Genomic DNA, 24482 nt, shown 5'->3' on the forward strand with positions numbered 1-24482 from the left:
TGAAAAGTGTGACAAAATCAGAGAACACATGTTGTAATGTATACTGCATTTCGAAACGAAGCCATATATATGTCTAAAAAGGATATGACCTTATCTAGGAATGGAGAGACTATCATTTTTGATCTGGCACTTTATGTGTTGTTACTTCATCTTTGACTGTAAATTCATTTTTCCATGAAGAAGTCCAAGTTTGATTTCTGTACCCATGCATTTTTCTGGAGCTGTGCTGCCACCAGTACTATGCTCCATCTGCTGCACGTATCAAACTTCTTTCGGTTCTGGGAAGTACAAAGGTGACAGAGCGAATCACACATTCAGAAGTCCCACTTTTTACAAGGTGCAACTCGCAGCAACGTGCTGAACAATAGCATGAAAGAGATTTCTTCTTCCAGAACTGCATGAACCTATGTAAGCACTGATCTTTCTTTTAGTTCTGGACAGGATTGTGACAAAGCCCAACTAAACTCTTCCTTTTCTTGAAACTATCCTCCCCATCAAACCCCCCTTTAATTCGTACCAAACGTGAAAAAAGATGAATTAAGTTAAAAGCTCTAACCAAACAACCATCTAAAGTATCCACTCTTCCTATTGGCATTGCTCCAGTGTCTCCAGGACCTTAAAGAGTTGGATGTATCTAAATGTGCAGATTGAGTGGCTGTAGTTGGCAGCTGTCGGAAAGGTGGCAGTGATGTGAATCAGCTGCCTGTGGTGGCGTTGATGTGCAGTCTGTGAGGTGACTAGACCTGTTGCCATTGCCACCTCCCACTCCAAGACCCCCAGCTGGCAGAAGGGTTCCACACTTGCCTCAATTGTTTTGAGTCACAGCCAAGCACCTATTTGTCACCTAACTTTCCGCTGGTCTGTGGCAGGAGCAGCAGGCCTTTATAATGACAGAATAAAATATATAGAATTTAAGTACCTATTGCAAACACCCATTTGTACACTCACATCATCTAGCAGGTTCTTTTAACTAAGGTCACAGAAGTTATGTAATTCGGCATCCCAGATGTTTCAGACTATTTAACGTACTTGCTATGACCCCATCCACCAACACTTTCAAAATAGAAACATTTTTTTTTAGTTCAAACGGATAAAAAAATGAAAAAAATGAATAAATGGCGTGAAACTTTTACCTTATAGCTTTAAAAAAAAATGACTAAACGACCAAGATATACTCCCACAGAAAACGTGTTACTTGGCTGTATGCAGCACAATTTGATTTTCAAGTTATACAATTATTTGAGTTAACCCAGCGACATGGATTTTTGACCAACTATTGCCACATAAAAATTCTGGTGGCCTTGCCCTTTCCGTACCTGACTCCCTACTCACTTCACACCCACCTCCTATTGCATTACTAGTACAACAAATACTGTTAATAGAATAGAAAGCAAGCAATTATTTGGTAAGGTTGTGTTTAGGACAGGGTTGTATCTATGTTTAGGTTTGGTTCTGAATAGGTTAGGTTCATGGAAGATAAAAGACAGAGTGGTGCAAGGGATGTCATAGAAGAAACATAGGCAGAAGGCAAAGGAGAAGTGTGGCTTGTACCGTGATAAGGGGTGGCAGGTATTGGAAGGCCGTACAATCTCTTCAATCCATTAGGTGGCTGAAAGCAAGGGACGCAAGCATAGTAAGGTAGTTAAAATGGTTTGTGGACCATGCTTAAATGCAATGAAGGAGAATTGTGTTAAGATTAACAAAGGCAGCTGTTGTCATTAAGAAAGAAATGTAACTTGATACTCTCCCTGGCAACCTCTTCTTTCACACGAGGTTCCTCCTCTGTTGGCCTCCTCCTGAGTAGGCTCTGGAAAAAAGGCACTTACTTAGTAATATCACAACCAATCGCAGTAACTGCACATATAACAAGAAGGTAACACTTAAAAATGTGCTAACCAAAGTATCAAAATCAATAATTCAACTCAATGAAAATTTAAGAAATGGTAGAAATGACTAGGAAATAATGTGAAAACCATGAACAAGGGAAAGTGAAGTGAGAAGGGAGAGCAGAAAACCAACAGAGGGAGATGGGTGTGGTGACCATATTAAGAATAAAAGAAGAGAAAAAATAACGAGGAAACAGGATAAAATAGGAAGAGGAAAAGGATGAGGTAAAAAAGGAAATGTAAAAGTAACCAAAAGGAGATACGTCCGGTTAACAGACCAAAAGAGGTGAAAGTGGAAGTTAAGAAGAAATAAGTAAATTGAGAAAGTTGTAAGATTAATTATTGTCAAAGAATAAATACACCTCACCTACCAACAGTAGGCACACCTGCAGAAGTTGCTGTGGTGGACACAGCATAACTGGTGCTAGTGCCGACCTTACCCTGGGATTTTAATTTTTGTAGTTTCCCTTAAAAGAGGAAAGATCAAGAACCCACTGCTTAGTAGTTTAGACAGCTGTAAGTAAGTTAAAAATAAAAAAAATCCGTCAAACAAATCTAGTGCTTTAGTAACACATCATACCCCCTCCGTTATCATAATCGCAAGAGTTTCTTGCCCTACAGATATCTACAAATGATATTCTTCTTGCCCTACAGATATCTACAAATGATATTCTTCCTCCCCAACCCATCATACATTTCACGATCAACACACAAAAGACATCGGAAGACCTGAAAACGGTGAACATGATGAGAAGGAAACTTTGGAGAAGCTGGAGCTTAACCACCACTACCGTTGGGCTCTTCACTTACTCCACATTTCCTGCCCAACAGCCTAAGCTTGCCTGATTTCCGGGCTGCAGGCTGTCACGCTTGGTGACACCATTTTTTTGTTTTTAATTTAAATCTCAGTACCTTGACTGACTCGGCTTCCTCTGCTGATGACCATCTAGTCTGGACCAGCCCTCCTCAGTCTCTGCCCCACTCCTCTACTGCCGACTCTCAGGCCAATTGTCGTGCCATTGCATGAAGGGAAACAGTTAAAGAGGATGGTCAAAAAAGATCTGTTATCTAATTTTTGCTCGCTTTTAATTTTTCCTCACTGATACAGTAAAAAACGCTGAATGACTTTTACACCATGCTAGGTATGAATGTAAAGTGTGATTTTCATGCTTCGGTGTAGGGCTGTTATGTAGTTTTGAGATATTAGCAAGTGAACGAAGATGACAGGTGTGCTTTATATTTTGACAGTACAACAGGCAGTTCTGATTGCTTATTACATCAGCAAATGGTTGACGAACATATGTGATTTTGCATACACTCCACGGTAAGCTTACTCTTGTTTTTTTCAAATATGTGAAGATCCATCAGATGAAAACAAGGGGTGGAAAAGTGTCAATTTGTTATTAATTTGGCACCGTATCACAAATCAGCACATATTGCAGACCTTTGGTTACAATTGTTTCCTATTGGTATGTCATGTTTTGTACCAGCCCAGCAAGGGTGGGGGGAGTAGAAAGGGGGGCAATATATTTTTCATTTGATAAATAGCTCTGCTCTCTTTGATGAACCTGCTTTAAATGTGACAGGGTGTTAGAAAGTTACACTTCATGCAGATACTTGAGGTTTCATGCAGATCGAAGGGGCAGGGCGCAAGTTAAATGGGGGTGATCAAAACATTTTGATTTGCTGATGATTTTTCCACAGCTTATTGGATATGCGCAAAATTTAGAAGAGGTTTAGTATGTTTAACATACTCTTGGTAGTCTCAAATTCATGAAAATCCATTAAGGAGGGCCACATTTAAAAGGGCTGCAGCTCAAAGAACTGTTCAGTTGTTGACAAAATTGGCATACTTTGACGAATCTGCATGCAATTTGGCAGACAATTTGGTTTCCTTTCTGTCATGTTTTGAAATGACTATCAAGGGGGGACAAAATCTGGAAACAGCAGGTTAGACCTGTCAGCCTTAGGGTAGCCTACTCCCAATCTTTTTGCCTTCCTCCTCCATTTTCTGCTGATTTTGTTGTTGCTCCAGTGTTATCCTTTAGGAGATGTAAGCCATGAAGTAGTGAAAAACAATGTAAGAGTTTTTCACTACTAGGACATGGAAAACTTTAACGTACGTGTCCAATTTTTTAAATACATTACACCCTCCACTGTGGGATGTCAATGGCTACCCTATGTGTGGCTTTTATGTATTAAACAGGAAGGTTTGGGCCTGGTGATGGAGATAAAAGAGTGGCCCTGGGTGACGGGGTCTCCAGGGCCTAACAAGGCTTGGGAAGGCAGGCACACGGCCCCCGTCCCCTTCATTTAAATGACTGGGATAGAGGTTCCAGGGTAGATACCATCTCAGCGAGGGGGTCACGCAGCCCCCCTTCCTTTAATTCACAAAAAAACTGGCTCTCTGGGTGGGTCACCCAGGCTAGGCCCTATAGGCAATGCCCTACTATGCACGGCCGAAGGCCATGTGCATCGTGGGGTTGGCTGTATGGGAGGGTGTTGGCTGCAGGGCTTGTCCTTCCTTCAGGTGAGGTGGGGGTTTGCATTTACCTGTGATGATTAAGTATTACTTGACATTAAAAAAACTCTTGAAATTAACTGAAAATACAAAGGTTAAAATTATAGTTAGGTGGGATAAAAGGATCTTTTTTTTTTTTAAATGTTGAAATTCACTAAAAAAACAAGGATTAAAGTAACTTTATATGTAGGTGAATATCTCAGTGTCAACATTAACGTTTTGAACTAAAAAAACACAGAAATTCAGCAGTTATAGTTAGGAGTGCTAACTACAACTTGCACCCCTGCGCTGCATTGCTTATGACATCACTCATGACATGTTCTATTACATCATTTATGACATCACTGATGACTTCTCAAATAACATCATTGATGACATGCCTGATGACATCATCCATTCATTGAGTGTGCAAGTTTGTTTTAAAGTTTACATAGTGCCAGATAACTACCATATTATTTTTCTACGTAATTATGTACATATTGGGTCCAGCTAATGGGTGTGTTTACTAAATGCATGTGCTTCTAATACACGTTAGCTGTGTAGAGTCATTGAACACATTATAAATGTTTGCATTCAGGAGTAACTCTGTGGGCAAGTAAGAGCTGACTTGTATTCCTTTTGCTCCACATTTTTTCATTCTGCAGAACAAAATTCCACCAGGAGAAAGATTCTATATTCTAGATACTAACTTTTGTAAGCAGATGTGTTATTAGGGAGAATTGTGTCAGCATGATAATTTGTAGTTTACATGGACGAGTGCTTGCACCAGGTGCTAACCTATGTACATGTTTGTTTTGCATCAAAAGAAGGGCTATCACTAAAGTTTTCACCACAATACCAAGGCTGCAGGTAGTATGATCTTTAGCACCTTCAGAACTTGTTTTTTTTTTAGCAATAGTGTCTTTTCTGACAACTGTTGCATAGAATGTACACTGTTCTTAGTAGATTCTTTTGAATACTCTGTGGTGTATTTACCATGAGAGTTTAACTGCTTGCAAACAGTGTGGTATATAATGAACACTCTCAATAGATACTGTTTGGAGTACTCAGGCCCATATTTATACTCGGTTTGCGCTGATTTAGCGGCATATATTTTACACTAATTCAGTGCAAACCTAACTGCATATTTATACTTTGGTGCTAGACACATCTAGCGCCAAAATTGATGCAAGGTAGGCGTTCCCATCCAGAAATGGACGATATGGCCTTTGCGCCATATTTATCTCCCATGCTAAAATCCAGCACTGGGGATGGGCACCTTAAATAATGGCGATAAGCTTGCTTAGCGCCATTATTTAATGCCTTTGTCGGAGACCATGGAAATTGCCCACAGGTGCCCCTTCCCTGGCCCCAGGGACATACCCAGACCCACCCCCACCCACACCAGGAGGTCAACTAAGGATGGGGGACCCATCAGAAGGTAAGCCCCGGTGAGTATTTTTATTCTTTTTCCCAACACCGCTCGGGCCCTGTCTTGAGGCCCCCTGCACAGCGATGGCCACTGGGCTGGTGGGCATGGCTCCTGTCTTTAATAATATTTTTTTTGCCTCTACACAGTCTAGCGCCATAATTTGGTGCACAAGCCCCAGTTCCCCCTACGCCTCCCCGGCCCTGTTAGCGCCCTTCCCAAGGATGCTAGCAGGGCCTTAGCGCCGGCAAGCGACATTCCATAAATATGGCACCCGGCCAGTGTCATGGAATTGCACTAGCTGGCGCTATATTTTTTTACGCAAACCTGCACTAACGCTACAAAATGGACACCACACCAGTTTAGAAACATAGCCAATATTTATCTAAATCAAAGAAGACCAAAATGATAAAAATCCAACATACACAAGTTAAGATATGAATTTTCAAAATAATAGAATCTTACTCCATAGAAAACAATGGAGACGTTGTTGTTACACAAAGTACCTGGTTTGTGTCAACAATAAAGCCGCATGGGCAAGGGTGTGTCGGAAAAGTCAGCGATGCAACGATTCCTTACTTGCAAGTGATGCCTTGCATAGTTTCTTCTCTGGTCGTGTAGGCGATGCGTCGTTTTTCTCTCCCGCAAGAGATCACAAGAGAGCGATGCGTTGATTTCCAGACGTGGCACTTCGGGTCCATGCAGGTTCACGTTGATTTTGACGCCTAGGGATGATGTGTGCGAAATCCGACCGCACAGTGATGGCAAAATGTGCTGCGTGGGGTTAGCATAGTTTTTCAGCCGCCACAAGCAGGTGTTGCATAGTTTCTCCGGCGTGACGCAGATGATGCGTTAATCTCAGCCGTGAGGTGGGTGGTGCATCATTTTTACAGCTGCGTTGCAGGTGGTGCATCGGAATTTTCCCTGCTCGGCTTACTGTGCGTGGATTTCAGTCCTTGTTCTACCAGCTTCCTCTTTCAAGGGCCCAGGAACTGGATATGGTACCACTTGATAGGGCAGAAGTCTCAGCAGAGAGTCCAAGTGCTTGCAGAGGAAGTCTTTGATGGCCCTGAAACTTCAAAACAGGAGGCAAGCTCAGTCCAAGCCCTTGGAGGCACTATACCAGCATGAATATACCACAAAGTCTAGTCTTTGTCCTCTTTTCAGGCAGAAGCAGCAACTGCAGGCCAACCCAGCAAAGCACAGTCTCAGCCAATGGGGCATTACTCCTCATCCTGCTCTTCAGCTCTTCTCCTTGGAAGAGGTTGCTCTTGGTTCCAGAAGTAATCTGAAAATCTGGGGTTTTGGATCCACTACCTATACTCTTTTCTACCTTTGAAGTAGGCAAACTTCAACGGAAAGTCTCTGTTGTTCACAAGATCCACAAGATTCACAAAACCAGCCACGAGCTATCATTTCGGTGTCTACTTAAATGAGATGTATACAAAGGGAAGGTCTGGGCCTGGCAAGTGGGTACACTTACCTTGTCGAGTTGGTAGTTTAAACTGCACACACAAACACTGCAGTGGCAGGTCTGAGACATGTTTACAGGGCTACCCATGTGGGCGGCACAACCAGTGCTGCAGGCTCACTAGTAGCATTTGATTTACAGGCCCTGGGCACCTCTAGTGCATTTTTCTAGGGACTTACTAGTAATTCAAATATGCCAATCATGGAAAAGCCACTTACACATACAATTTACACAGGAAGCACTTGCACATTAGTACTGGCAGCAGTGGTAAAGTGCCCAGAGTACCAAAATCAGCAAAAACAAAGTCCAGCACACTGTCAAAACATAGGAAGAAGAGGCAAAAAAGACAGGGGAGACCACGCCAAGGATGCCAGGTCTAACAAAATGTATTCCGACTTTAACATATGGTATTAGGATCTGGGGATTTAAAAACATTGGGGCAATCCAACTAGAAGAAGATAAGGTTTGTCAACAATTGTTGGGTGTACCTCCTTCACCTTCTTAATTTTTAGTTCTTCAAGAATTAGGTCTTGACTACATTCAGGACTCCTCTGGGGCAGCACCGTTGGTCCTCTGGTGTTCTATTTGGGCAAACAATGAAGTGGACCTCAATAAGGCTATTATTCGAGGTTGTGTGGCTGGTGATCATGCTTTAAAAATAGAATGGTTACAGTAAGTTATAGACATCTTCCTATTGTTGAATCTTGCTCCCCTCTTTGAGTCCCTAGAATGTATTGGCAAAAGAAGACAAAACTCGGGTGCTCGACAATTTTCTTAAGCATAACCAGGCTAACAGGGAGGAAATGGGAGTGGTAAAACCCAGCATGAGATCATATTTCCTAGTTCAGATGTCAGATGGGATTGCACCCAACTTGATCTTTGTACAAAATGTGTATGAACGGAATCTTCTAACACAATTTAGAACTGGGTTTATACGCTGTATGTTGTGCTTTCCACTTGGCCAATACTCTTTGAAGGATATCTGCGTGTGCCCGTATGATGAAACTTCTAGCCAGACTTTCATTCAATTTGTATTTTTTTGCAAATTTTTCATTCCATGGACCAAGAGATTTTTATTGCCACTCTTGCACAGACATAAATTTACTAAATGCAAAGCTGCCCTCTTGTTCCTTCAGCAACTCAATGATGTCAGTTGTTTTTTAAGGAATATTTTACGTGTTAGAAAGGCCATGATATTTTAGTTTGTGTAGAAAATACTAAGGGCCATATTTAATGGAAAATGATGGTGCGCTGCATCAAATTTGAAAGCAACGTGCACTGTCATGTTCAAAATGCAGGGATGCACCATACTTATTAGAATACGATGCACCCCATTGTTCCCCCCTGCACCAGCGGTAAATTTGCTGCCGTGCGCCAACGCACCCACCCTTGCACCGTAGTGCAAGTATGGCTGCATTGAGTGGGAACACCTTCCTGCACAAAAACAAACTTAAATGGTGATTTGCAAAATTCAGCACACATAGAAAGAGCAAAAAATGAGGGGAAATGAAAGCATTTCTCGCTGTGGTCAGGGGTGGTGTTATATTTTGAAGCTGTTTCAGGTTTATGAAAACTCGCAAATCTGATGCAGCATCAAAATGCAATGGGTGTTGCCGTGGCATGCCCACAGCAACACCCATTGCACGCCTCTCCCACGCAAAGTGCTGTGTGTGAAGGAGCCGTATTTATAATGTGTCGTTAAGCCACAAAAGTGGCTTAACACCACCTTGTAAATAGGGCGCAGGGCATAGGGACCCCTAAATGTTTCACATTCTGATTGGCGTTTTTAGGTAAATATAGTTAACGCAACAGTGATTTTTTAGATTATGTTTATTTATTGTCAACTATTTTGATGTAACTTGTATTTATGTATGTCTTTTATGATGATCGTAGAAATGATTGAAAAAAGATTCTGACTGAGTGATTATTAATGTGAAGTATGCTATGCGTAAAGACATCGCAATTTGTACAGCAAAATGCAGGTAAATGAAGCTTGGATGATGTCATCAGTGATGTTATCAATGGTGTCACTTGAGATGTCATCAGTGATGTCATAAAATATGTCATAGAACTTGTCGTGAGTGATGTCATATGTGAGGTCATAAGCAGTGCATGGCAGGGGCATAAGTTATAGTTAGCTCACAACTAATAAAGGTCTATTTCTTTTAGTTCAAAATATTGATATTGACACTGAGAAATTCACCTAATTGTAACATTACTTTAACCTTTGTTTTTTTCGGTGAATACAAATGACAAAATATGCAGGTCAACATATGGAGATTACATCGCTTATACATGCGTCCCTGTACATGGAACTATGCTTCCTTTCATAAACAAAAACACAATGAAAAAAAGAATACTTAGCCACAATATAGGTGTATATCAGACCATATAAATATTACAGCTTCTTTTTACATATATATATATATATATATATATATTGCGCTCTCTCTCTCTATATATATATATATATATATATATATATATATATATATATATATATATATATATATCAGCCAAAGGTAATCCGGTGTTCCTTCCAGCGCTCGCCTATCGAGGTTGGTGCTCAGTTAATGGGCACAGGACCCATTTTTAATCCACTCCAAAAAATATATATATAAATCAAAGTCTGGCACTCCTTACAAAAATAATGGCCTTCATTTATTCCAAAAATACATAAAGCAGAAAGATAGGGCAACGCGTTTCAACCTTCACGGTCTTCTTCCGTTTGTTAGATATGCATTGCATGAAGGGCCAAGGAAGAAGACTTCCAACTGTTTTTCATCCACTTCACCCTACAGGTAAATATATCCACTTCTCTAAATAACTCATTGCTTCTCCTTTTGTAATCCATCTCCATTATTTTGTCCCCACTCAAAACACTACTAGACACTTAAGACCTCGCCAGCACAAACTTAGCAAAGTTAGAAAACTTACCATAACTACTCCACAAGGAAACATTGAAGCACGTATTACTAATCTACTAACTATTTAACTCTAATATTGGGTTCCAGAGTAGAGAGCTATTCACCGCAAAGTTGTTCAACACTTCATCAGGGGTAGTAAGCACTACGTAAATGCAATTTACAATTACCGTTAAAAAACACAAAACATCACATACCTGTTTTTGCCACTTCAGTGCTGAGCAGGTCCAGCAGATCCTGTCTCCTTGTCAAAGACATCTGCTCAGTGGTGCTTTAACTTTCTATGGGAAGCGCATGATGCCATTTTTGTCACATGGACAGCACCCCACTCACCCCAGCTCTGGCCTGTGGTGGGCTTGCTATCAACATGATGAGCAGGTAACACAGCTAGTAAAAAATAATTGCCTTCTCCTCCTAATTGGAAAAGATAAGAGCGCAGCTTAACACCTGGACTATACTCATTGGAGTATGAGGCTTTGCCTGCCATGACCAGGGAGCTGACGATGATAAATCGTCAGACACTAAAAAAGATGAAAACTAAAAACACAGCAGCAATGGAACAAGACAGAAAGTAAAAATACATTTTAAAGAGGATAAATGACAAGGAAGCAGATAAAGGTGGGGTGAATGTATAGGCTAGAAATGTGACAGGATGGAGTGAGTAGTGTTATACTCTAGGCCAAATTGACTGATTGCAATGGTCCTCCATCCTTTTTATAGTTTTAAAGTGGTGACCCTTCAGTGTCTGTAACTTGCCATATTTTCCAAAGAAATTCCCTAGAAGAAACTTTGCACACCCAACTTGGTGACTCACAAAGAAAAGCATTTTTTGCACTGGAGTTGGCTACCTTGCCTCACAAAATTAATTTGTCATTCAGAGGTTGATCAATGCTGCTGCTCGCACCATTTTGTGTTGGGAGGTACAGCTTAGCGTTGTCAATGGGAAATATAGGTTCTAGTGTCTTATAGCAACCAACGACTTGAATGACTTGAATGAGTACAGCTGACATGTTAATAGTCCTCATTGTAAACTGAATTTTAAGTGTATTTTTCAACTATGAATAATTTGATTTTACTCTAAAAAACTTTGTGACATCTGAAAAAAGTTATCGAAAAAGTAGAATAGTTCCATTAAAAACAATTCGAAGTCAGAAAATGAATGTTGATCTAAGGTGTGTTGAAGACCAAGATCTAGTCACCCTTTGTGACGGATCTAAAAAGGAACATGGCTAGGTAGAAAGTTTTTGGAAGGTTATGTCTTTTTCAGGCTGACATGGCATCTTGCCCCATTCCTCCTGAGATTAAATTTTCGTAAGCCGCAACTATTTTCAAAGGCTCTGTAATGTTGTTTCTGGTCATACAAAATGCTTCTAATTTTAATCAAAAGATCTTTAGCCTCTAGTCTATGGATTCATTTTTCCATAAGCGCTTTCCTCAATTTCAGTTCAGGTTATCAGCAAAATGCTCAGTTAGTACTGGTTCTTGGGATTCCTGTGCAGCGGTATGAACTATGTAGATGCACATGTCCTTCTTAGCCGCCCAGGAACTGGGGAGAAATTTCATATGAGCAGATTGAAGAAGTGCTCAGTTACAGCTAGACCACTGCTTCTCTTCCAAGCCGATGCAGCTTCCCCTTTTTCCAGGACCTTCGGCACTATCCATCTTCAGTGGAGACATTCCACCGGGGATCAGCCTGTTGTGCCCCTCTCTCCTTGGGGATTGAAAAAAAGGTGAAATTCCTTAGCACTTGGAGATGTTTTCATGTCCCAAAAAACAGGCCAGGGCAGAAGACACAGGGGCATATTTAAGAAAAGTGGTGCTGCACACAGTGCAGCGCCACTTTCCTTGCGCCCCTTAGCACCCCCCTAATGACACCATGTGTGCGCCATATTTAAAATACGCTGCACCATGGCAGTAGTTAGGGGACTAGCATCTGAATTTTTTACGCTAGTTTGCCGCTTTGCAGGATTAGCATCAAAAATGTTGACGCTAATCCTGGAAAGCACCCAGAGGCCCATTGTAAGCGATGTAAGACTTTTTTTAATGCCTGATCTGAGCAGGCTTTAATAGTGCCAGAAAAATAGCGCGAGGAAATCTCTTACATTTCATTGCACCAATTTTTGGGGGTTTCCCTAATGGGGGAATGCCCCCTTTGTATACATTATGCCTGGCGCAGACAAAATGTGCACACTTTGTAGATATATGCAGCGATTTTGGCTTTCTAACGCCACATTAGCGTAAACAAATTACGCTAATGTGGCATTGGAATGGCGCTAGGGGCTCTTAAATATGCCCCACAGTTTCTTCCCTGTCTTCTGTCAGGCAGACACGAATTCTTGCAGTCAGCAAATAAGTCTTCTTTTCGTCTTAATGATCACTTAGCTCTTCCCCAAAGTAAGTCAAGCACAGGGTTAAACTACAGTAGTCTGTGACTAGCTAACCCCCTTTCGTAAATTATACAGTTTTTTTGTAGGTTTTCTACCCAAACTATTTAGGAAAGAGACCTAGGGCAATATTTACAAGGCCCATGGCGCAGGGCAGGGCAACAAGTGACTTGCTGCACTACCCTGCACCACTGGGAAAGGGAAGAAATTTGCCCTATCTACAAGATACAGTGCATTTCTGTCCTCTCTCCCTGGCTTGGCCCACAAATTGCTGGCATGTGCCAATGCGTGCACCCTTGCACAATGGAGCAAGGGTGCTTGCATTGTGGGGATGGTTATTTTCAACAATCAGTGGATATTATTAGTTATATAGTAATATAGTTAAATAATTGTATTATATATTACACATTTCATTCGATGAGTAAATGTTTTGTACCATTTTAAATTCATTTAATTTATAGTATACAAGTTTTATGTTTTCTGTAAACAATAATAAACTTTAATAACGTCCTCCATAGTGAAATCTTTAGCACAGTGAGCTCTCCATCTACATGTGCAAATTTATTAATAGTAGCTTTATGCTCATAAGTCCTGTTATAGATGCCCCCCTACTACTGCTTTGATGTGCTGGAGATTTGTAAGTGTACAACCTAGGTATAACTCTACAGCTGGTTAATAGCAACAAAGAAAATATATACCTAGGTGTAATCTGGAATCAAAACTTTCACCTTCCTGCAGGAAACATGGTCTTTTCAAACAGATTTATTCAACTCCTATGTCCCTTAATTGACCAATTATGAACACTTATAAATTACCAATTAAGACAGCTTTTTAGCAACAAAAAAAATTCCAGCCAGATTATATGTATCTCAATTCTGATCATCAGCCAATTCAGAGGCCAAATAACAAAAAAAATGGTGTCACAAACACTCATGCAATGTTCTAACATAATACCCAGTGGCAAGGCAGCATAGTGCATAAGGACTAAGTTGTCACACAATATACAAACATAGGGGCATTGTTAGAAATTGGGTCTCTAGCTGGCAGAGATAGGCACTCTGTCCAAGTAGGAACCACAATCCTATTCAAGTTAAGTCAGATACACACCCTAAATTAACCTATGCTCACCCTCTAGTAGCTTGGCACGGAGCAGGCAGGCTTAACTTTAGAGGCAATGTGTAAAGTATTTGTAAACACACTCACACAGTAACATAAGGAAAACACCACAAAAAGACTTCACACAGGTTAGAAAAAAAGAGAATAAAGACCAACACGACAAAAATCCAATCAGTAGAAGTCAAGATATTCATTTTTGAAGAATAAACTTGAAATAGTGCTTAGAAGTCACTAGTGGTCAAAAAGGTTACTTGAGGCCACAAGGGACAGGTTGAAATATAAAGTTCAGGAATACTGCAATGGAGGGTAGGCCAGCTACAGAACCCACTCACGGTACCCTGAAAAAGTACCTTGGAAGGAGTGAGCATCAACGTCGAGGAGCAAACGCAAAGGCGATGTAGCGATATTTTCCATGCAGATGGATTACTTCCTCATCGTCGAACCTCGCAATTGGGTCCTGCATCGAACTCCACTGAGATGAATGAGATGCATCATTGTCAAGCCACTCAGAGCGTCAGGCCATGCAGGCTGTGGATCCACTGTTGTTGAATAGCCTCTGTATCGACGTCGAAGGGGTGATGCGCCGGTTCTGACCAGTGCAGTGGTGGCGATGTGTCGGTTTTTAGCAGAAGACAGCTGCAAAACCTACTTCAGAGGCCCTGGACTGAAGGGAGCACCTCAGACAAGGGTAGTACTCACAGATGGCAGCGTCCAGCAGCACCAGGAGAGTTGCAGGCAGTCTTCGATGTGCCTTAAACTGCACTTGAACTGGGAGCAAGCCACCAAGCACTTGAAGTCACTCTGGGTTCAAGTGAGATGGGTTCAATCCTTTTCCTGAGCAGGGCAGAGATGAGCAGGAAGCAGGGCAGCTCAGCAAAGCAGAGAAGCAGCTCCTCAGAACAGTCAGTCCAGGCAGTGTGGCAATCCTTACAGCACATCAGTCTTTACTCCATCAGATTTCTTCCCAAGACTAGTAGTGTACTTATTTGGTAAGGAGAGACCCCCAGTACTTATGCCCAAATGTGTCTTCGAAGTAGGGGTGACTTCAAAGCAGTTCTTTGGTGTGCAATGTCCCCCTTTCATCCCAGCCCTGGCTCCAGACTATCAGTAGGGGGTAATCAGCCCTTTGTGTGGGGACAGGCACTTCCCTATTCAGGTGTAAGTGTCAGCTCCCCTCCATCCCTTCTGCCCAGGTAGGCCCAACAAGATGCAGATGAATTGAGATGAGTGCTCAGACACACTTAACCTTCATTTGTTTGTGTCTGTCTAGAAGGAATGCACAAAGTGTGGCTGTCACCTACCTCAGACGTGTATTGAAGTCAGGCTGTAAGGCACACAGAGCAGTAAGAGCAGAGAAATGTCCACTTTCCAAAAGTGGCATTTCTAAAATAATAAAGTTAAATCCGCCTTTATCATTAAAGAGGATTTATCATTACCATTCCAAAGAAATGAAACATGGCCAAGCTACTCCTTCCTGATCAGGAATTACAGCTTAAAAGTATATTAAGGAATTCCGAATGCTGGCATATGAGATGAGTAGCCCTCAAAGTAATGAAAAACAACTTTTAAAGTTTTTCACTCCCAGAACATGTAAAACCTGTACATGTCTTGCGTTTTACTTTCATAGCACCCAGTCCTTTGGGCTGCCTAGGACCTAACCTAAGGGTGACATATGTAATAAAAGGAGAGTTTAAGGCTTTGCAAGAGATTTTAAACGTCAAGTCTAAGTGGCAGTGAACTGCACACACAGACCCTGCATTGGCAGGCCTGAGACAGGTTTGAAAGGCTACTGGTGTGGGTGGTACAATCAGTGCAGTGCCGCAGCCCCACTTGTAGCATTTATTTTATAGGCCCTTGCTATATGGTACACCACTTTACAAGGGACTTACAAGTATATGTGTCAATTGTGTGTACACCAATGTTACCATGTTTTAGGGGAGAAGCACATGCACTTTACCACTGGTCAGCAGTGGTAAATTGCTCAGAGTCTTAAGGCCAACAAAAAGATACAGCAAAAACAGGAGGTGAAAGTCAAAGTGTCTGGGGGAAGAGCACCCCAAGGATGCCAGGTCTACCTGGCATATTTATCAATCTTTCATGCAGCACAATGCAGTAATCCACCCTGCTGCGCTCTGCTGCATGAAAGGGAGAAGGTGATTATGGACTGTATTTAACATTATATGGCACATTCCTGTCTTTTCCTTGCACTGATTCACTTTTGGCTGCCTAGCACCGATGCAGACACACTTGCATCGTGGTGAAAAGGTGTCTGAATCCAAACAGGGTTGGTTTTGCACAAGAAGGGACACCTTTTTGCACAAAAACAATCCTGAGAGGCATTTTACCTTGTACGTGTAGCACACGTTAAAAGATTAAAAAACTAGAAGAAATAAAGATATTTCTCCTCGCTATGTCTTTCCTGGGGAGGTATTAACTCCTGTTGTTTACCTATTCTAAGTTAAAAAAAGATCAGAAGCATGAACAGAAACTCAGTGGGGACAGTGGACTTGTTTGTTTGTAGAGAATCAGATTTGAGGGAGCTTGTGCTAATTGCTTTACTGCAGTATCTGTATTGCTATGATCACAGCGTTTTCTGTTTTCAGTTCCTTATATTGCCTATATTTCCTCATGATCTCCCTTGGGGAGACATGGCATTTTGAAGCATTCTCAAGTCAACCACTGATTTTTAATCTGGAAATGCACCAAAGTACATGGGTGAATGCGTAGGAACACCCAAGCTCATAGCATGGAACGCCCCCTGGGGCAGAGTAATGCAAGACAGCGATTTGTGCTGCCTTGTGTTACTCCAGATTTATCAAGCCACACCTTGTGTAGCTTAATAAATCTCACTTAGGTTTTGCGTTGCCCTTGCACTCCTTAGCGTGGCGCAAGGGCGACACAAAACCTTAATAAGTCTGGCTAATAATGCTCAAAATACAAACCAAATAATTTACAAAGGACAGAACTAAGAACAGCACTATGCCCAGTTCTTAACATGAGGACAGCTCAGTAAAGCAAAAGCATTGTACCAAGGAATCTGTTGTGTTTTTCACTTGCGGGCGAACTGTTAATTTCTAAAAATTACTGTTGTGCTGTTTTTTTGCCTCACTGAGGGCATCTGTTTCCACAACAGCTACCTAAAAATGTTTTGGTAAAAATATATCATGCATCTCAAATATATATTTAGATAATTGTAATATTTAAAACACATTTAAGTTAATATGTAAATATGCTGTACCATTTTATTTTATTAGTTGGATGTTAACAGAACATCTTTTAAATTAATTAAAATTTGTATTATACATTTATTTTTGGGCCCAACGTACTCGACAGCGTTATCACACGCTGCACTCGGCACGCGTACCGAGGTGTCTCCGATTCCCGGATCCTGGGGAATCACTGACGGGGTCTATTGAGACCACAGACGGAGTGTGTATCCCGAACTACGGATACATCCTACGGGGCATTCTTCTGCCCTGGAGAATACTAACGGTCCCTGTAATCACGAGGGACCTTTCCCTATCCAGACATTTAAATCATAGGTTTCCGGATATGGCTTTCCATTTTTACTGCATACTGGAATACAGTGTTACCTAAATACTTTGACTCGTTAAGCCTTGAAGAAGTCCGTGAGGACGAAACACGTGTTGGCTATCACCGATCTCACGTATATTCGATTGCTTTCATGGACTTGTAATATCTCTGTATTTCTGTTCATACCTTGCAACACTAAGGATTAAAGTATCCGTTACAAACCCATTGACCATGGAGTGCCCTGGTTGCTCTTTCTAGATTTTGCATATTGTTCCATACAGCACTCAACGTAGTCGGTGTTCTGCTACCGCCTATGTGTCTGTGTATTTTCGAAACCCATGGTGGTTGGGTTTCTGCACCAGGTTGGCACCTGCCATATGACTTACATTTGATACTATGTTTCCGGACTTTCTTTTTGCCAGATGTGCAATGATTAGCATTTAACCACCTTTTTTGAGGAACATTTATTTTTTATGTTCTTTTAAAGAATAATCCACTTTAATAGTGTTCTCCATAGTAAAATCTCCACAACAGTGACATAAACTCCATCTGCACGTGCAAAGTAATTAGTGGTAACTTTACAGTCATAAATCCTGTTGTACAAGGCTCCATATCCTGTTTTAAGGAGCCGGAGACATATAAATCTACAACCCAGGTCTAACTCTACACTTGGGTACTAGCAAAAAAAGTGTTTAAAGATACCAAGCATTTAAAGACTTCTGAGGATGATGTGATAAAGTGTTGTGAAATGTCTTTAAGGCATTGAAAGAATGTTATTTGTGTTGTTTTGTAACATTCTGTATTCTATTATTGTTTCTCAAGTGTGAGACTTCTAGGGTAAGTCAGTTGATTGCTGGCTGGCTAAGGATGACCATGCTTGGATTCTGACAACTAAGTCCCAGGTTTACAAAAAGGTGGTAGAGTGCACTGCTGTGACAGAATTTGTAGTGCTGTGCTGCACCACTTTTGAAACACAAGGATGCACCATATTTACAAAAATACAGCGCACCCCTGTGTTTCCCCCTGAGCCGGCTCTAAATTTAACTTCCAGCACCAACACAGGCATCCTTGCACCATTAGTGCAAGGGTGTCTGCGTTGAGAATTGTGATTGTTTATGTGCGGGATGGTGTCCCTTCTTGCACATAAACAATCATTCATGGCCTTTTGCTCTTTCTATGTGTGCTGCAGAACACAGCACACATAGAAAAAGCAAAAACGAGGAGGAATAAAAGTATTTCTCTTCGCAGCGCCAAGCTAACGCCACCCCAGGGGTGGTGTTAGTTTTTAGCGCTGCCACAGATTTTAGATTTCTCGTAAGTCTGGGGCAGCGTCAAAAGCAATGAGTGTTGCGGTGGAACACCCACAGCAACACCCATTGCACGCCCCTCTGCTGCAGAAAACTGCATCAGAGAGGCCAATATTTACAAGGAGGCGTTAAGCCACAAACAGTGGCTTAATGCCTCCTTGTAAATATCGTGCAGTGAATAGCGCCACCGGAGTGTTACTAAAAGTGATGCTCCGGTGGCACTAGGGCCTTGTAGATCTGGCCCTCAGTATTCTTGGTGTTATCTACAACTTGCCCCTAGTACCTTCATGACATTACACTACCACAAGTGTCTATTGCTGTTTCTACATAGGTACTGCTTTGTTTAATATTGCTTGGGTAAATGTAGTCGTGAGTCCAATGAAATACAGCATGTGTACCTAAGGCTTCTGGTGTGAACATTTGCATGTAATGAATTGACAGCATTTCAAATGGAAACAATGTACCTACTTCAGAATTTCTCAGTTCTTCACTTAGGTCCTCATTACCAGTGGCAGAGTTTCATCCTGAGTGATAACTCTTGGTGGAATGATGCCAGGCCCAGGTCTGCAAACACTGATCCTGATAATTGGGGGTCTCAGGTCACCGACCATCAAAGACAGCTGCATAGACCGGTCATGACCCAACCCCTGCACCAGCATGGGGGAGCAGACCATGTTTCTTCTCTGTTTGACAGAAGCCTGTCCTGAAACACAGTATCCTCCTCCCAAATATCCGTCCTCCCCCTCCTGCGGTCCTCCTGCTGACACTTTCCACCTGCTCAGAGGAGGCTGAAAATGTCAGTGGTTTTCTCACCAGAACGGGTTAAATGCACAAAAAAGAAGCTGCTGGTATTTACAGGGCAGTGTGGTAATGGAGAAAACTCTGAATAGCTGGTATTTTGTGTAGGCATACAGGCTGGAGTGAGACATTTTAGCCCCCAGTACACCTAAACCAAATTCTGGCAAACTTGTAATAAGACCTAAGTTAGGAGTTTATTGAGCAAACCTGTTGCTACTCATACGTGGCTCACCAATGGAAAATAGTACGGAAAATAGCTGTGTTCTGATATAGTAACAGATGTCAGCAGTGAGAACTTAACTCACTAAGCCATCATTTCATTTATAAATCGAAACTCAATATCTAGCCATGCTTGCAGTGACACTCACTGTATAGTCTCTTTATGGGAAAAATGCAATGAAATAGCAAGCACTTTAAAGTCTGACTTGATTTTACTGTAGCTCTCAATTAAAAAAAATAAAAACACAACAGGCATTTCCTCCCAAGTGACAACATGAAATAGAAGGAATTGAGAACAGAAAACGCTGTGAGCTTAGCAGCAGGGATACTGCAGTAAATCAATTAGCACTAGCTTCCTCAAATCTGATTCTCTACAAACAGACAAGCCTATTGCCTCCATTGAGTTTCTGTTCATGCTTTCTGAACTTAGAATAGGTAGACAACAGGAGTTAATGCCTTCATGCTGAACATTCTGATTTACTGAGTCAATTTTAAAGTTCCACAGAGGGTGTCTGCACATGCCGATAATGCTGTTATAACTAGGGTTTCTGGTTGTGAGAGTATGCACCCTGTACAGGCAGGAACCACCACTTCTAGTCAGGGTAAGCTTGATATACACTTAGAGTTAACCTGTGCTCACTCTCTGGTAGCTTGGCACAGAGCAGTCAGGCTTATCTAAAGAGGCAATGTATATAGTATTTGCACAACACACACATAGTAACACAATGAAAACACCACAAAAAGACTCCACACAGGTTTAAAAAATATAAAATATTTATCTGAGGAAACCAAGACCAAAGTGATAAAAATCCAATCAGTAGAAGTCAAGATATAATTTTTTTAAAGAATAAACTAAAACTAGTGCGTAATGGTCACTAGAGGTCAAAAGGTTACTTGAGGTCGGAAGGGACCGGTGCAAATCCAAAGTTCAGGTAGCCCACGATGGAGGGTAGACCGGCTACAGTACACATGCAGGGTTAGCTGAAAAAGTATCTAGGGCAGAGCAAGCGCCAATGTCGAGGAGCAAATACGAAGGTAATGCATTGGTTCCACTGCAGACCCCACTTCTGAGACCTAGGACTGAAGGGGACACCTCAGGAAAGGGTAGGACTCACAGATGGCAGAGTCCATAAGCACCAGGAGAGTTGCAAGACATCTTTTGTGACCCCGAGACTTCAGAAACCAGAAGGGAAGCCAGAAAGCCCTTGGAGTCACTCTGGGTTCAAGTGAGAGGCTCCAGTCCTTGTCCTCAGCAGGACAGAGATCAGCAGGCAGCAAGGCAGCTCAGCAAAGCAGAAAAACAGTTTCTCAGAACAGTCATTCAAGGCAAAGTGGCAATCCCCACAGCACAACAGTCTTCACTCCAGCAGACTTCTTCCCAGGTTCTGATTTGGTAGGGTCCAAGCCCCTGTTCTTATGCTCAAATGTGCCTTTGAAGTGGGAGTGACTTCAAAGAAGGGTCTTTGAAGTGCAAAGAGGTCCTTTCTTCCTGGGCTTGGCTCCAGACAACCAGTAGGGGTTAATCAGTTCTTTGTGTGGGGGCAGGCACTTCCCTATTCAAGTGTGTCAGCTACCCTCGGTCCTTCCTGCCCAGGAAGGGTCATCAGAATACAAATGAATGCAGATGCGTTCTCAGAAACACCTAATCATCCTGTGGTTGTGGCTTTCTAGAGGGAATGCACAAAGTGTAGCTGCTACCTACCCCAGACGTGTATTGGAGACAGGCCGCAAGGCGCACAGAGCAATAAGAGCAGAGAAATGCCCACTTTCTAGAAGATGCATTCCTAAAATAGTAATGTTAAATCCTACTTTACCATTAAAGAGGATTTATCATTACCATTGAACGATACAAAACATGATGTAACTACTCCTTTCTGATCAGGAATTACAGCGTAAAAGTATATTAAGGAATTATTAATGCTAGCCTATGACAGGAGTAGGCCTCACAGTAGTGTAAAACGAATTTTGGAGATTTTCACTACCATGACATGTAAAACTTAAAAGTACATGTCCTACCTTTTACTTACATAGCACCATGCTCTATAGCAACGGTACTCAAAGTACGGCCCGCGGGCCGCCAGCGGCCCCACGGACCTAGCTTGGCGGCCCGCGAGACGCACAACAAACGCCATATCATAATGGCCGCAGTATGTAAACATAGAAGAGGGCCGCGGGAGCATGCGCAACAGTGGCTTCCTTGCGCATGCTCCCGCGGCCCTCCTCTATGTTTACGTACGGCGGCCATTGTTTATGGCGTTACCCTGTCGATCCTGGAAGCCAAAGCCCCATTAAAGTCAGCGCTTGCAGCTAACTTTTACGGGGCTTTGTCGTCTGCTTCCTGTCACCGGCTCCACTTTGTGGCATCTTTACAGTGCTTTGAGTCAGGTAAGGCTCTTTGGTTATTTATTTATTTGTTTTTAATGTAGTGTGTGTTACTGGGGTAGGCGTGAGAGCAGATTGCGCTGTGTGTGTGCGCTGTGTGTGTGTGTTACTGGGGTAGGGGTGAGAGCAGATGGCGCTGTGTGTGCGCGCGCTGTGTGTGTGTGTGTTACTGGGGTAGGGGTGAGAGCAGATGGCGCTGTGTGTGTAACTGGGGTAGGGTGGGAGCAGATGGCGTAGTGTGTGTTACTGGGGTAGGGGTGAGAGCAGATGGCGCTGTGTGCAGATGGCGCAGTGTGTGTTACTGGGGTAGGGGTGAGAGCAGATGGCGCTGTGTATGTTACTGGGGTAGGGGTGGGAGCAGATGGCGCAGTGTGTGTTACTGGGGTAGGGGTGAGAGCAGATGGCGCTGTGTGTGTTACTGGGGTAGGGGTGAGAGCAGATGGTGCTGTGTGCAGATGGCGCAGTGTGTGTTACTGGGGTAGGGGTGAGAGCAGATGGCGCTGTGTGCAGATGGCGCAGTGTGTGTTACTGGGGTAGGGGTGAGAGCAGATGGCACTGTGTGTGTTACTGGGGTAGGGGTGGGAGCAGATGGCGCTGTGTGCAGATGGCGCAGTGTGTGTTACTGGGGTAGGGGTGAGAGCAGATGGCGCTGTGTGCAGATGGCGCTGTGTGTGTTACTGGGGTAGGGGTGAGAGCAGATGGCGCTGTGTGCAGATGGCGCAGTGTGTGTTACTGGGGTAGGGGTGAGAGCAGATGGCGCTGTGTGTGTTACTGGGGTAGGGGTGGTAGCAGATGGCGCTGTGTGTGTAACTGGGGTAGGGGTGGGAGCAGATGGCGCAGTGTGTGTTACTGGGGTAGGGGTGAGAGCAGATGGCGCAGTGTGTGTTACTGGGGTAGGGGTGAGAGCTGATGGCGCTGTGTGCAGATGGCGCTGTGTGTGTTACTGGGGTAGGGGTGAGAGCAGATGGCGCTGTGTGCAGATGGCGCAGTGTGTGTTACTGGGGTAGGGGTGAGAGCAGATGGCGCTGTGTGTGTTACTGGGGTAGGGGTGGGAGCAGATGGCGCTGTGTGTGTAACTGGGGTAGGGGTGGGAGCAGATGGCGCAGTGTGTGTTACTGGGGTAGGGGTGAGAGCAGATGGCGCTGTGTGCAGATGGCGCAGTGTGTGTTACTGGGGTAGGGGTGAGAGCAGATGGCGCTGTGTGTGTTACTGGGGTAGGGGTGGGAGCAGATGGCGCTGTGTGCAGATGGCGCAGTGTGTGTTACTGGGGTAGGGGTGAGAGCAGATGGCGTTGTGTGCAGATGGCGCTGTGTGTGTTACTGGGGTAGGGGTGAGAGCAGATGGCGCTGTGTGCAGATGGCGCTGTGTGTGCATTGTTTAGCATTGTTTTGAAAAAGAGGGCGGGGTGGTTGTTCCCCCTCTAAGCACCGCCCCCCCCCGCTGTCACTTCAGTGCGGCCCTCGGCCGCAAACCATACTGCAATTTTGGCCCCCGAGAAAAAGTTTGTGAGTACCCATGCTCTATAGGCTACCTAGGGCCCACCTTAGGGGTGACTTATATGTAATATAAGGGGGTGTTAAGGCTTGGCAAGGGGTTTTAAATGCTAGGTCACAGTGGCAGTGAAAATGCACACACAGGCTGAGCAATGGCAGGCCAGAAACAGGTTTGAAAGGCTATTTGTGTGGGTGGCACAATCAGTGCTGCAGGCCCACTACTAGCATTGAATGTACAGGCCCTGAGTATATATAATATCACTTTACAAGGGACTTACAAGTAACTTAAATATGCCAGTTGCAGATACACTAGTGATACCATGTTCAGGGGTGAAGCATGTGCACTTTAGCACTGGTCAGCAGTGATAAAGTGTGCAGAGTTCTAAGGCCAACAAAAATATACAGCAAAAATGTGAAGCGAACAGGCAAAAAGTTTGAAGAAAGACCACCCTAAGACTGATAGATCTAACACTTGCATTCTTCAACCTACTCTCTATTTCTCTCCAATACCCTCTGCCCTTCTGGTGTCGCTATTATGGAAGCATGTACAGCAGCAAATAGGCCCCTGGGGGAGGGAACATTTTATCCAGTCTCAAATAACCATCAACGTGCATGCATGCCTATCCTCAGAGGCAAAAAATTAAGGGTTATATTTAGAGTTTTGCATAGAGGATAGTACTTCAAAACGTGAAGGTTATCCCACCCACCATATTACAAGTGCCGTAAGCCATAATGCACCTGTAATATGGCAGATCCAACATCCTCCAAGTTTGTGCCAGAGTATCTGGGCTGCTTGCTAAGCTCTAGATAAGGCCCTATATGTCCTCTTCCAAGAAGAGATAAATTGGTAGCACTGGCTGTGCGTTGCGGTGTCCTGGCTGTCCTCCAACAAAGTTGCAAAGAGTGTCCCTTCTGTCACTTTCACGTAATATGGTGCTTGCTTGCATCAGGTACTGCTGCTTTTTGCATGCTAAACAGGTGCCATGCATTGGTTTTGTACTACAGCCCTACGTGTTTGGAATTCAGTGGCAGTTCCTCC

General features: G+C 43.1%; 1 protein-coding gene across 2 annotated transcripts in view; it reads right to left on the reverse strand.

The window, feature by feature from the left end:
- The window catches only part of LOC138284988 (G protein-activated inward rectifier potassium channel 4-like), a 220565-nt gene that overhangs the window by 116721 nt on the left and 79362 nt on the right, over window positions 1-24482 (reverse strand). The window contains exon 2 of one of the 2 annotated variants that reach the window (XM_069224382.1): window positions 90-1807. The exons of the other annotated variant lie outside the window; for it this stretch is intronic. The gene's annotated coding sequence lies outside the window, so the exon portion shown is untranslated. The remainder of the gene's footprint in view (window positions 1-89; window positions 1808-24482) is intronic. 2 annotated transcript variants of the gene reach the window in all.

The sequence above is a fragment of the Pleurodeles waltl genome, chromosome 3_1 (assembly GCF_031143425.1).
Source record: "Pleurodeles waltl isolate 20211129_DDA chromosome 3_1, aPleWal1.hap1.20221129, whole genome shotgun sequence".
NCBI classification, from domain to species: domain Eukaryota; kingdom Metazoa; phylum Chordata; class Amphibia; order Caudata; family Salamandridae; genus Pleurodeles; species Pleurodeles waltl.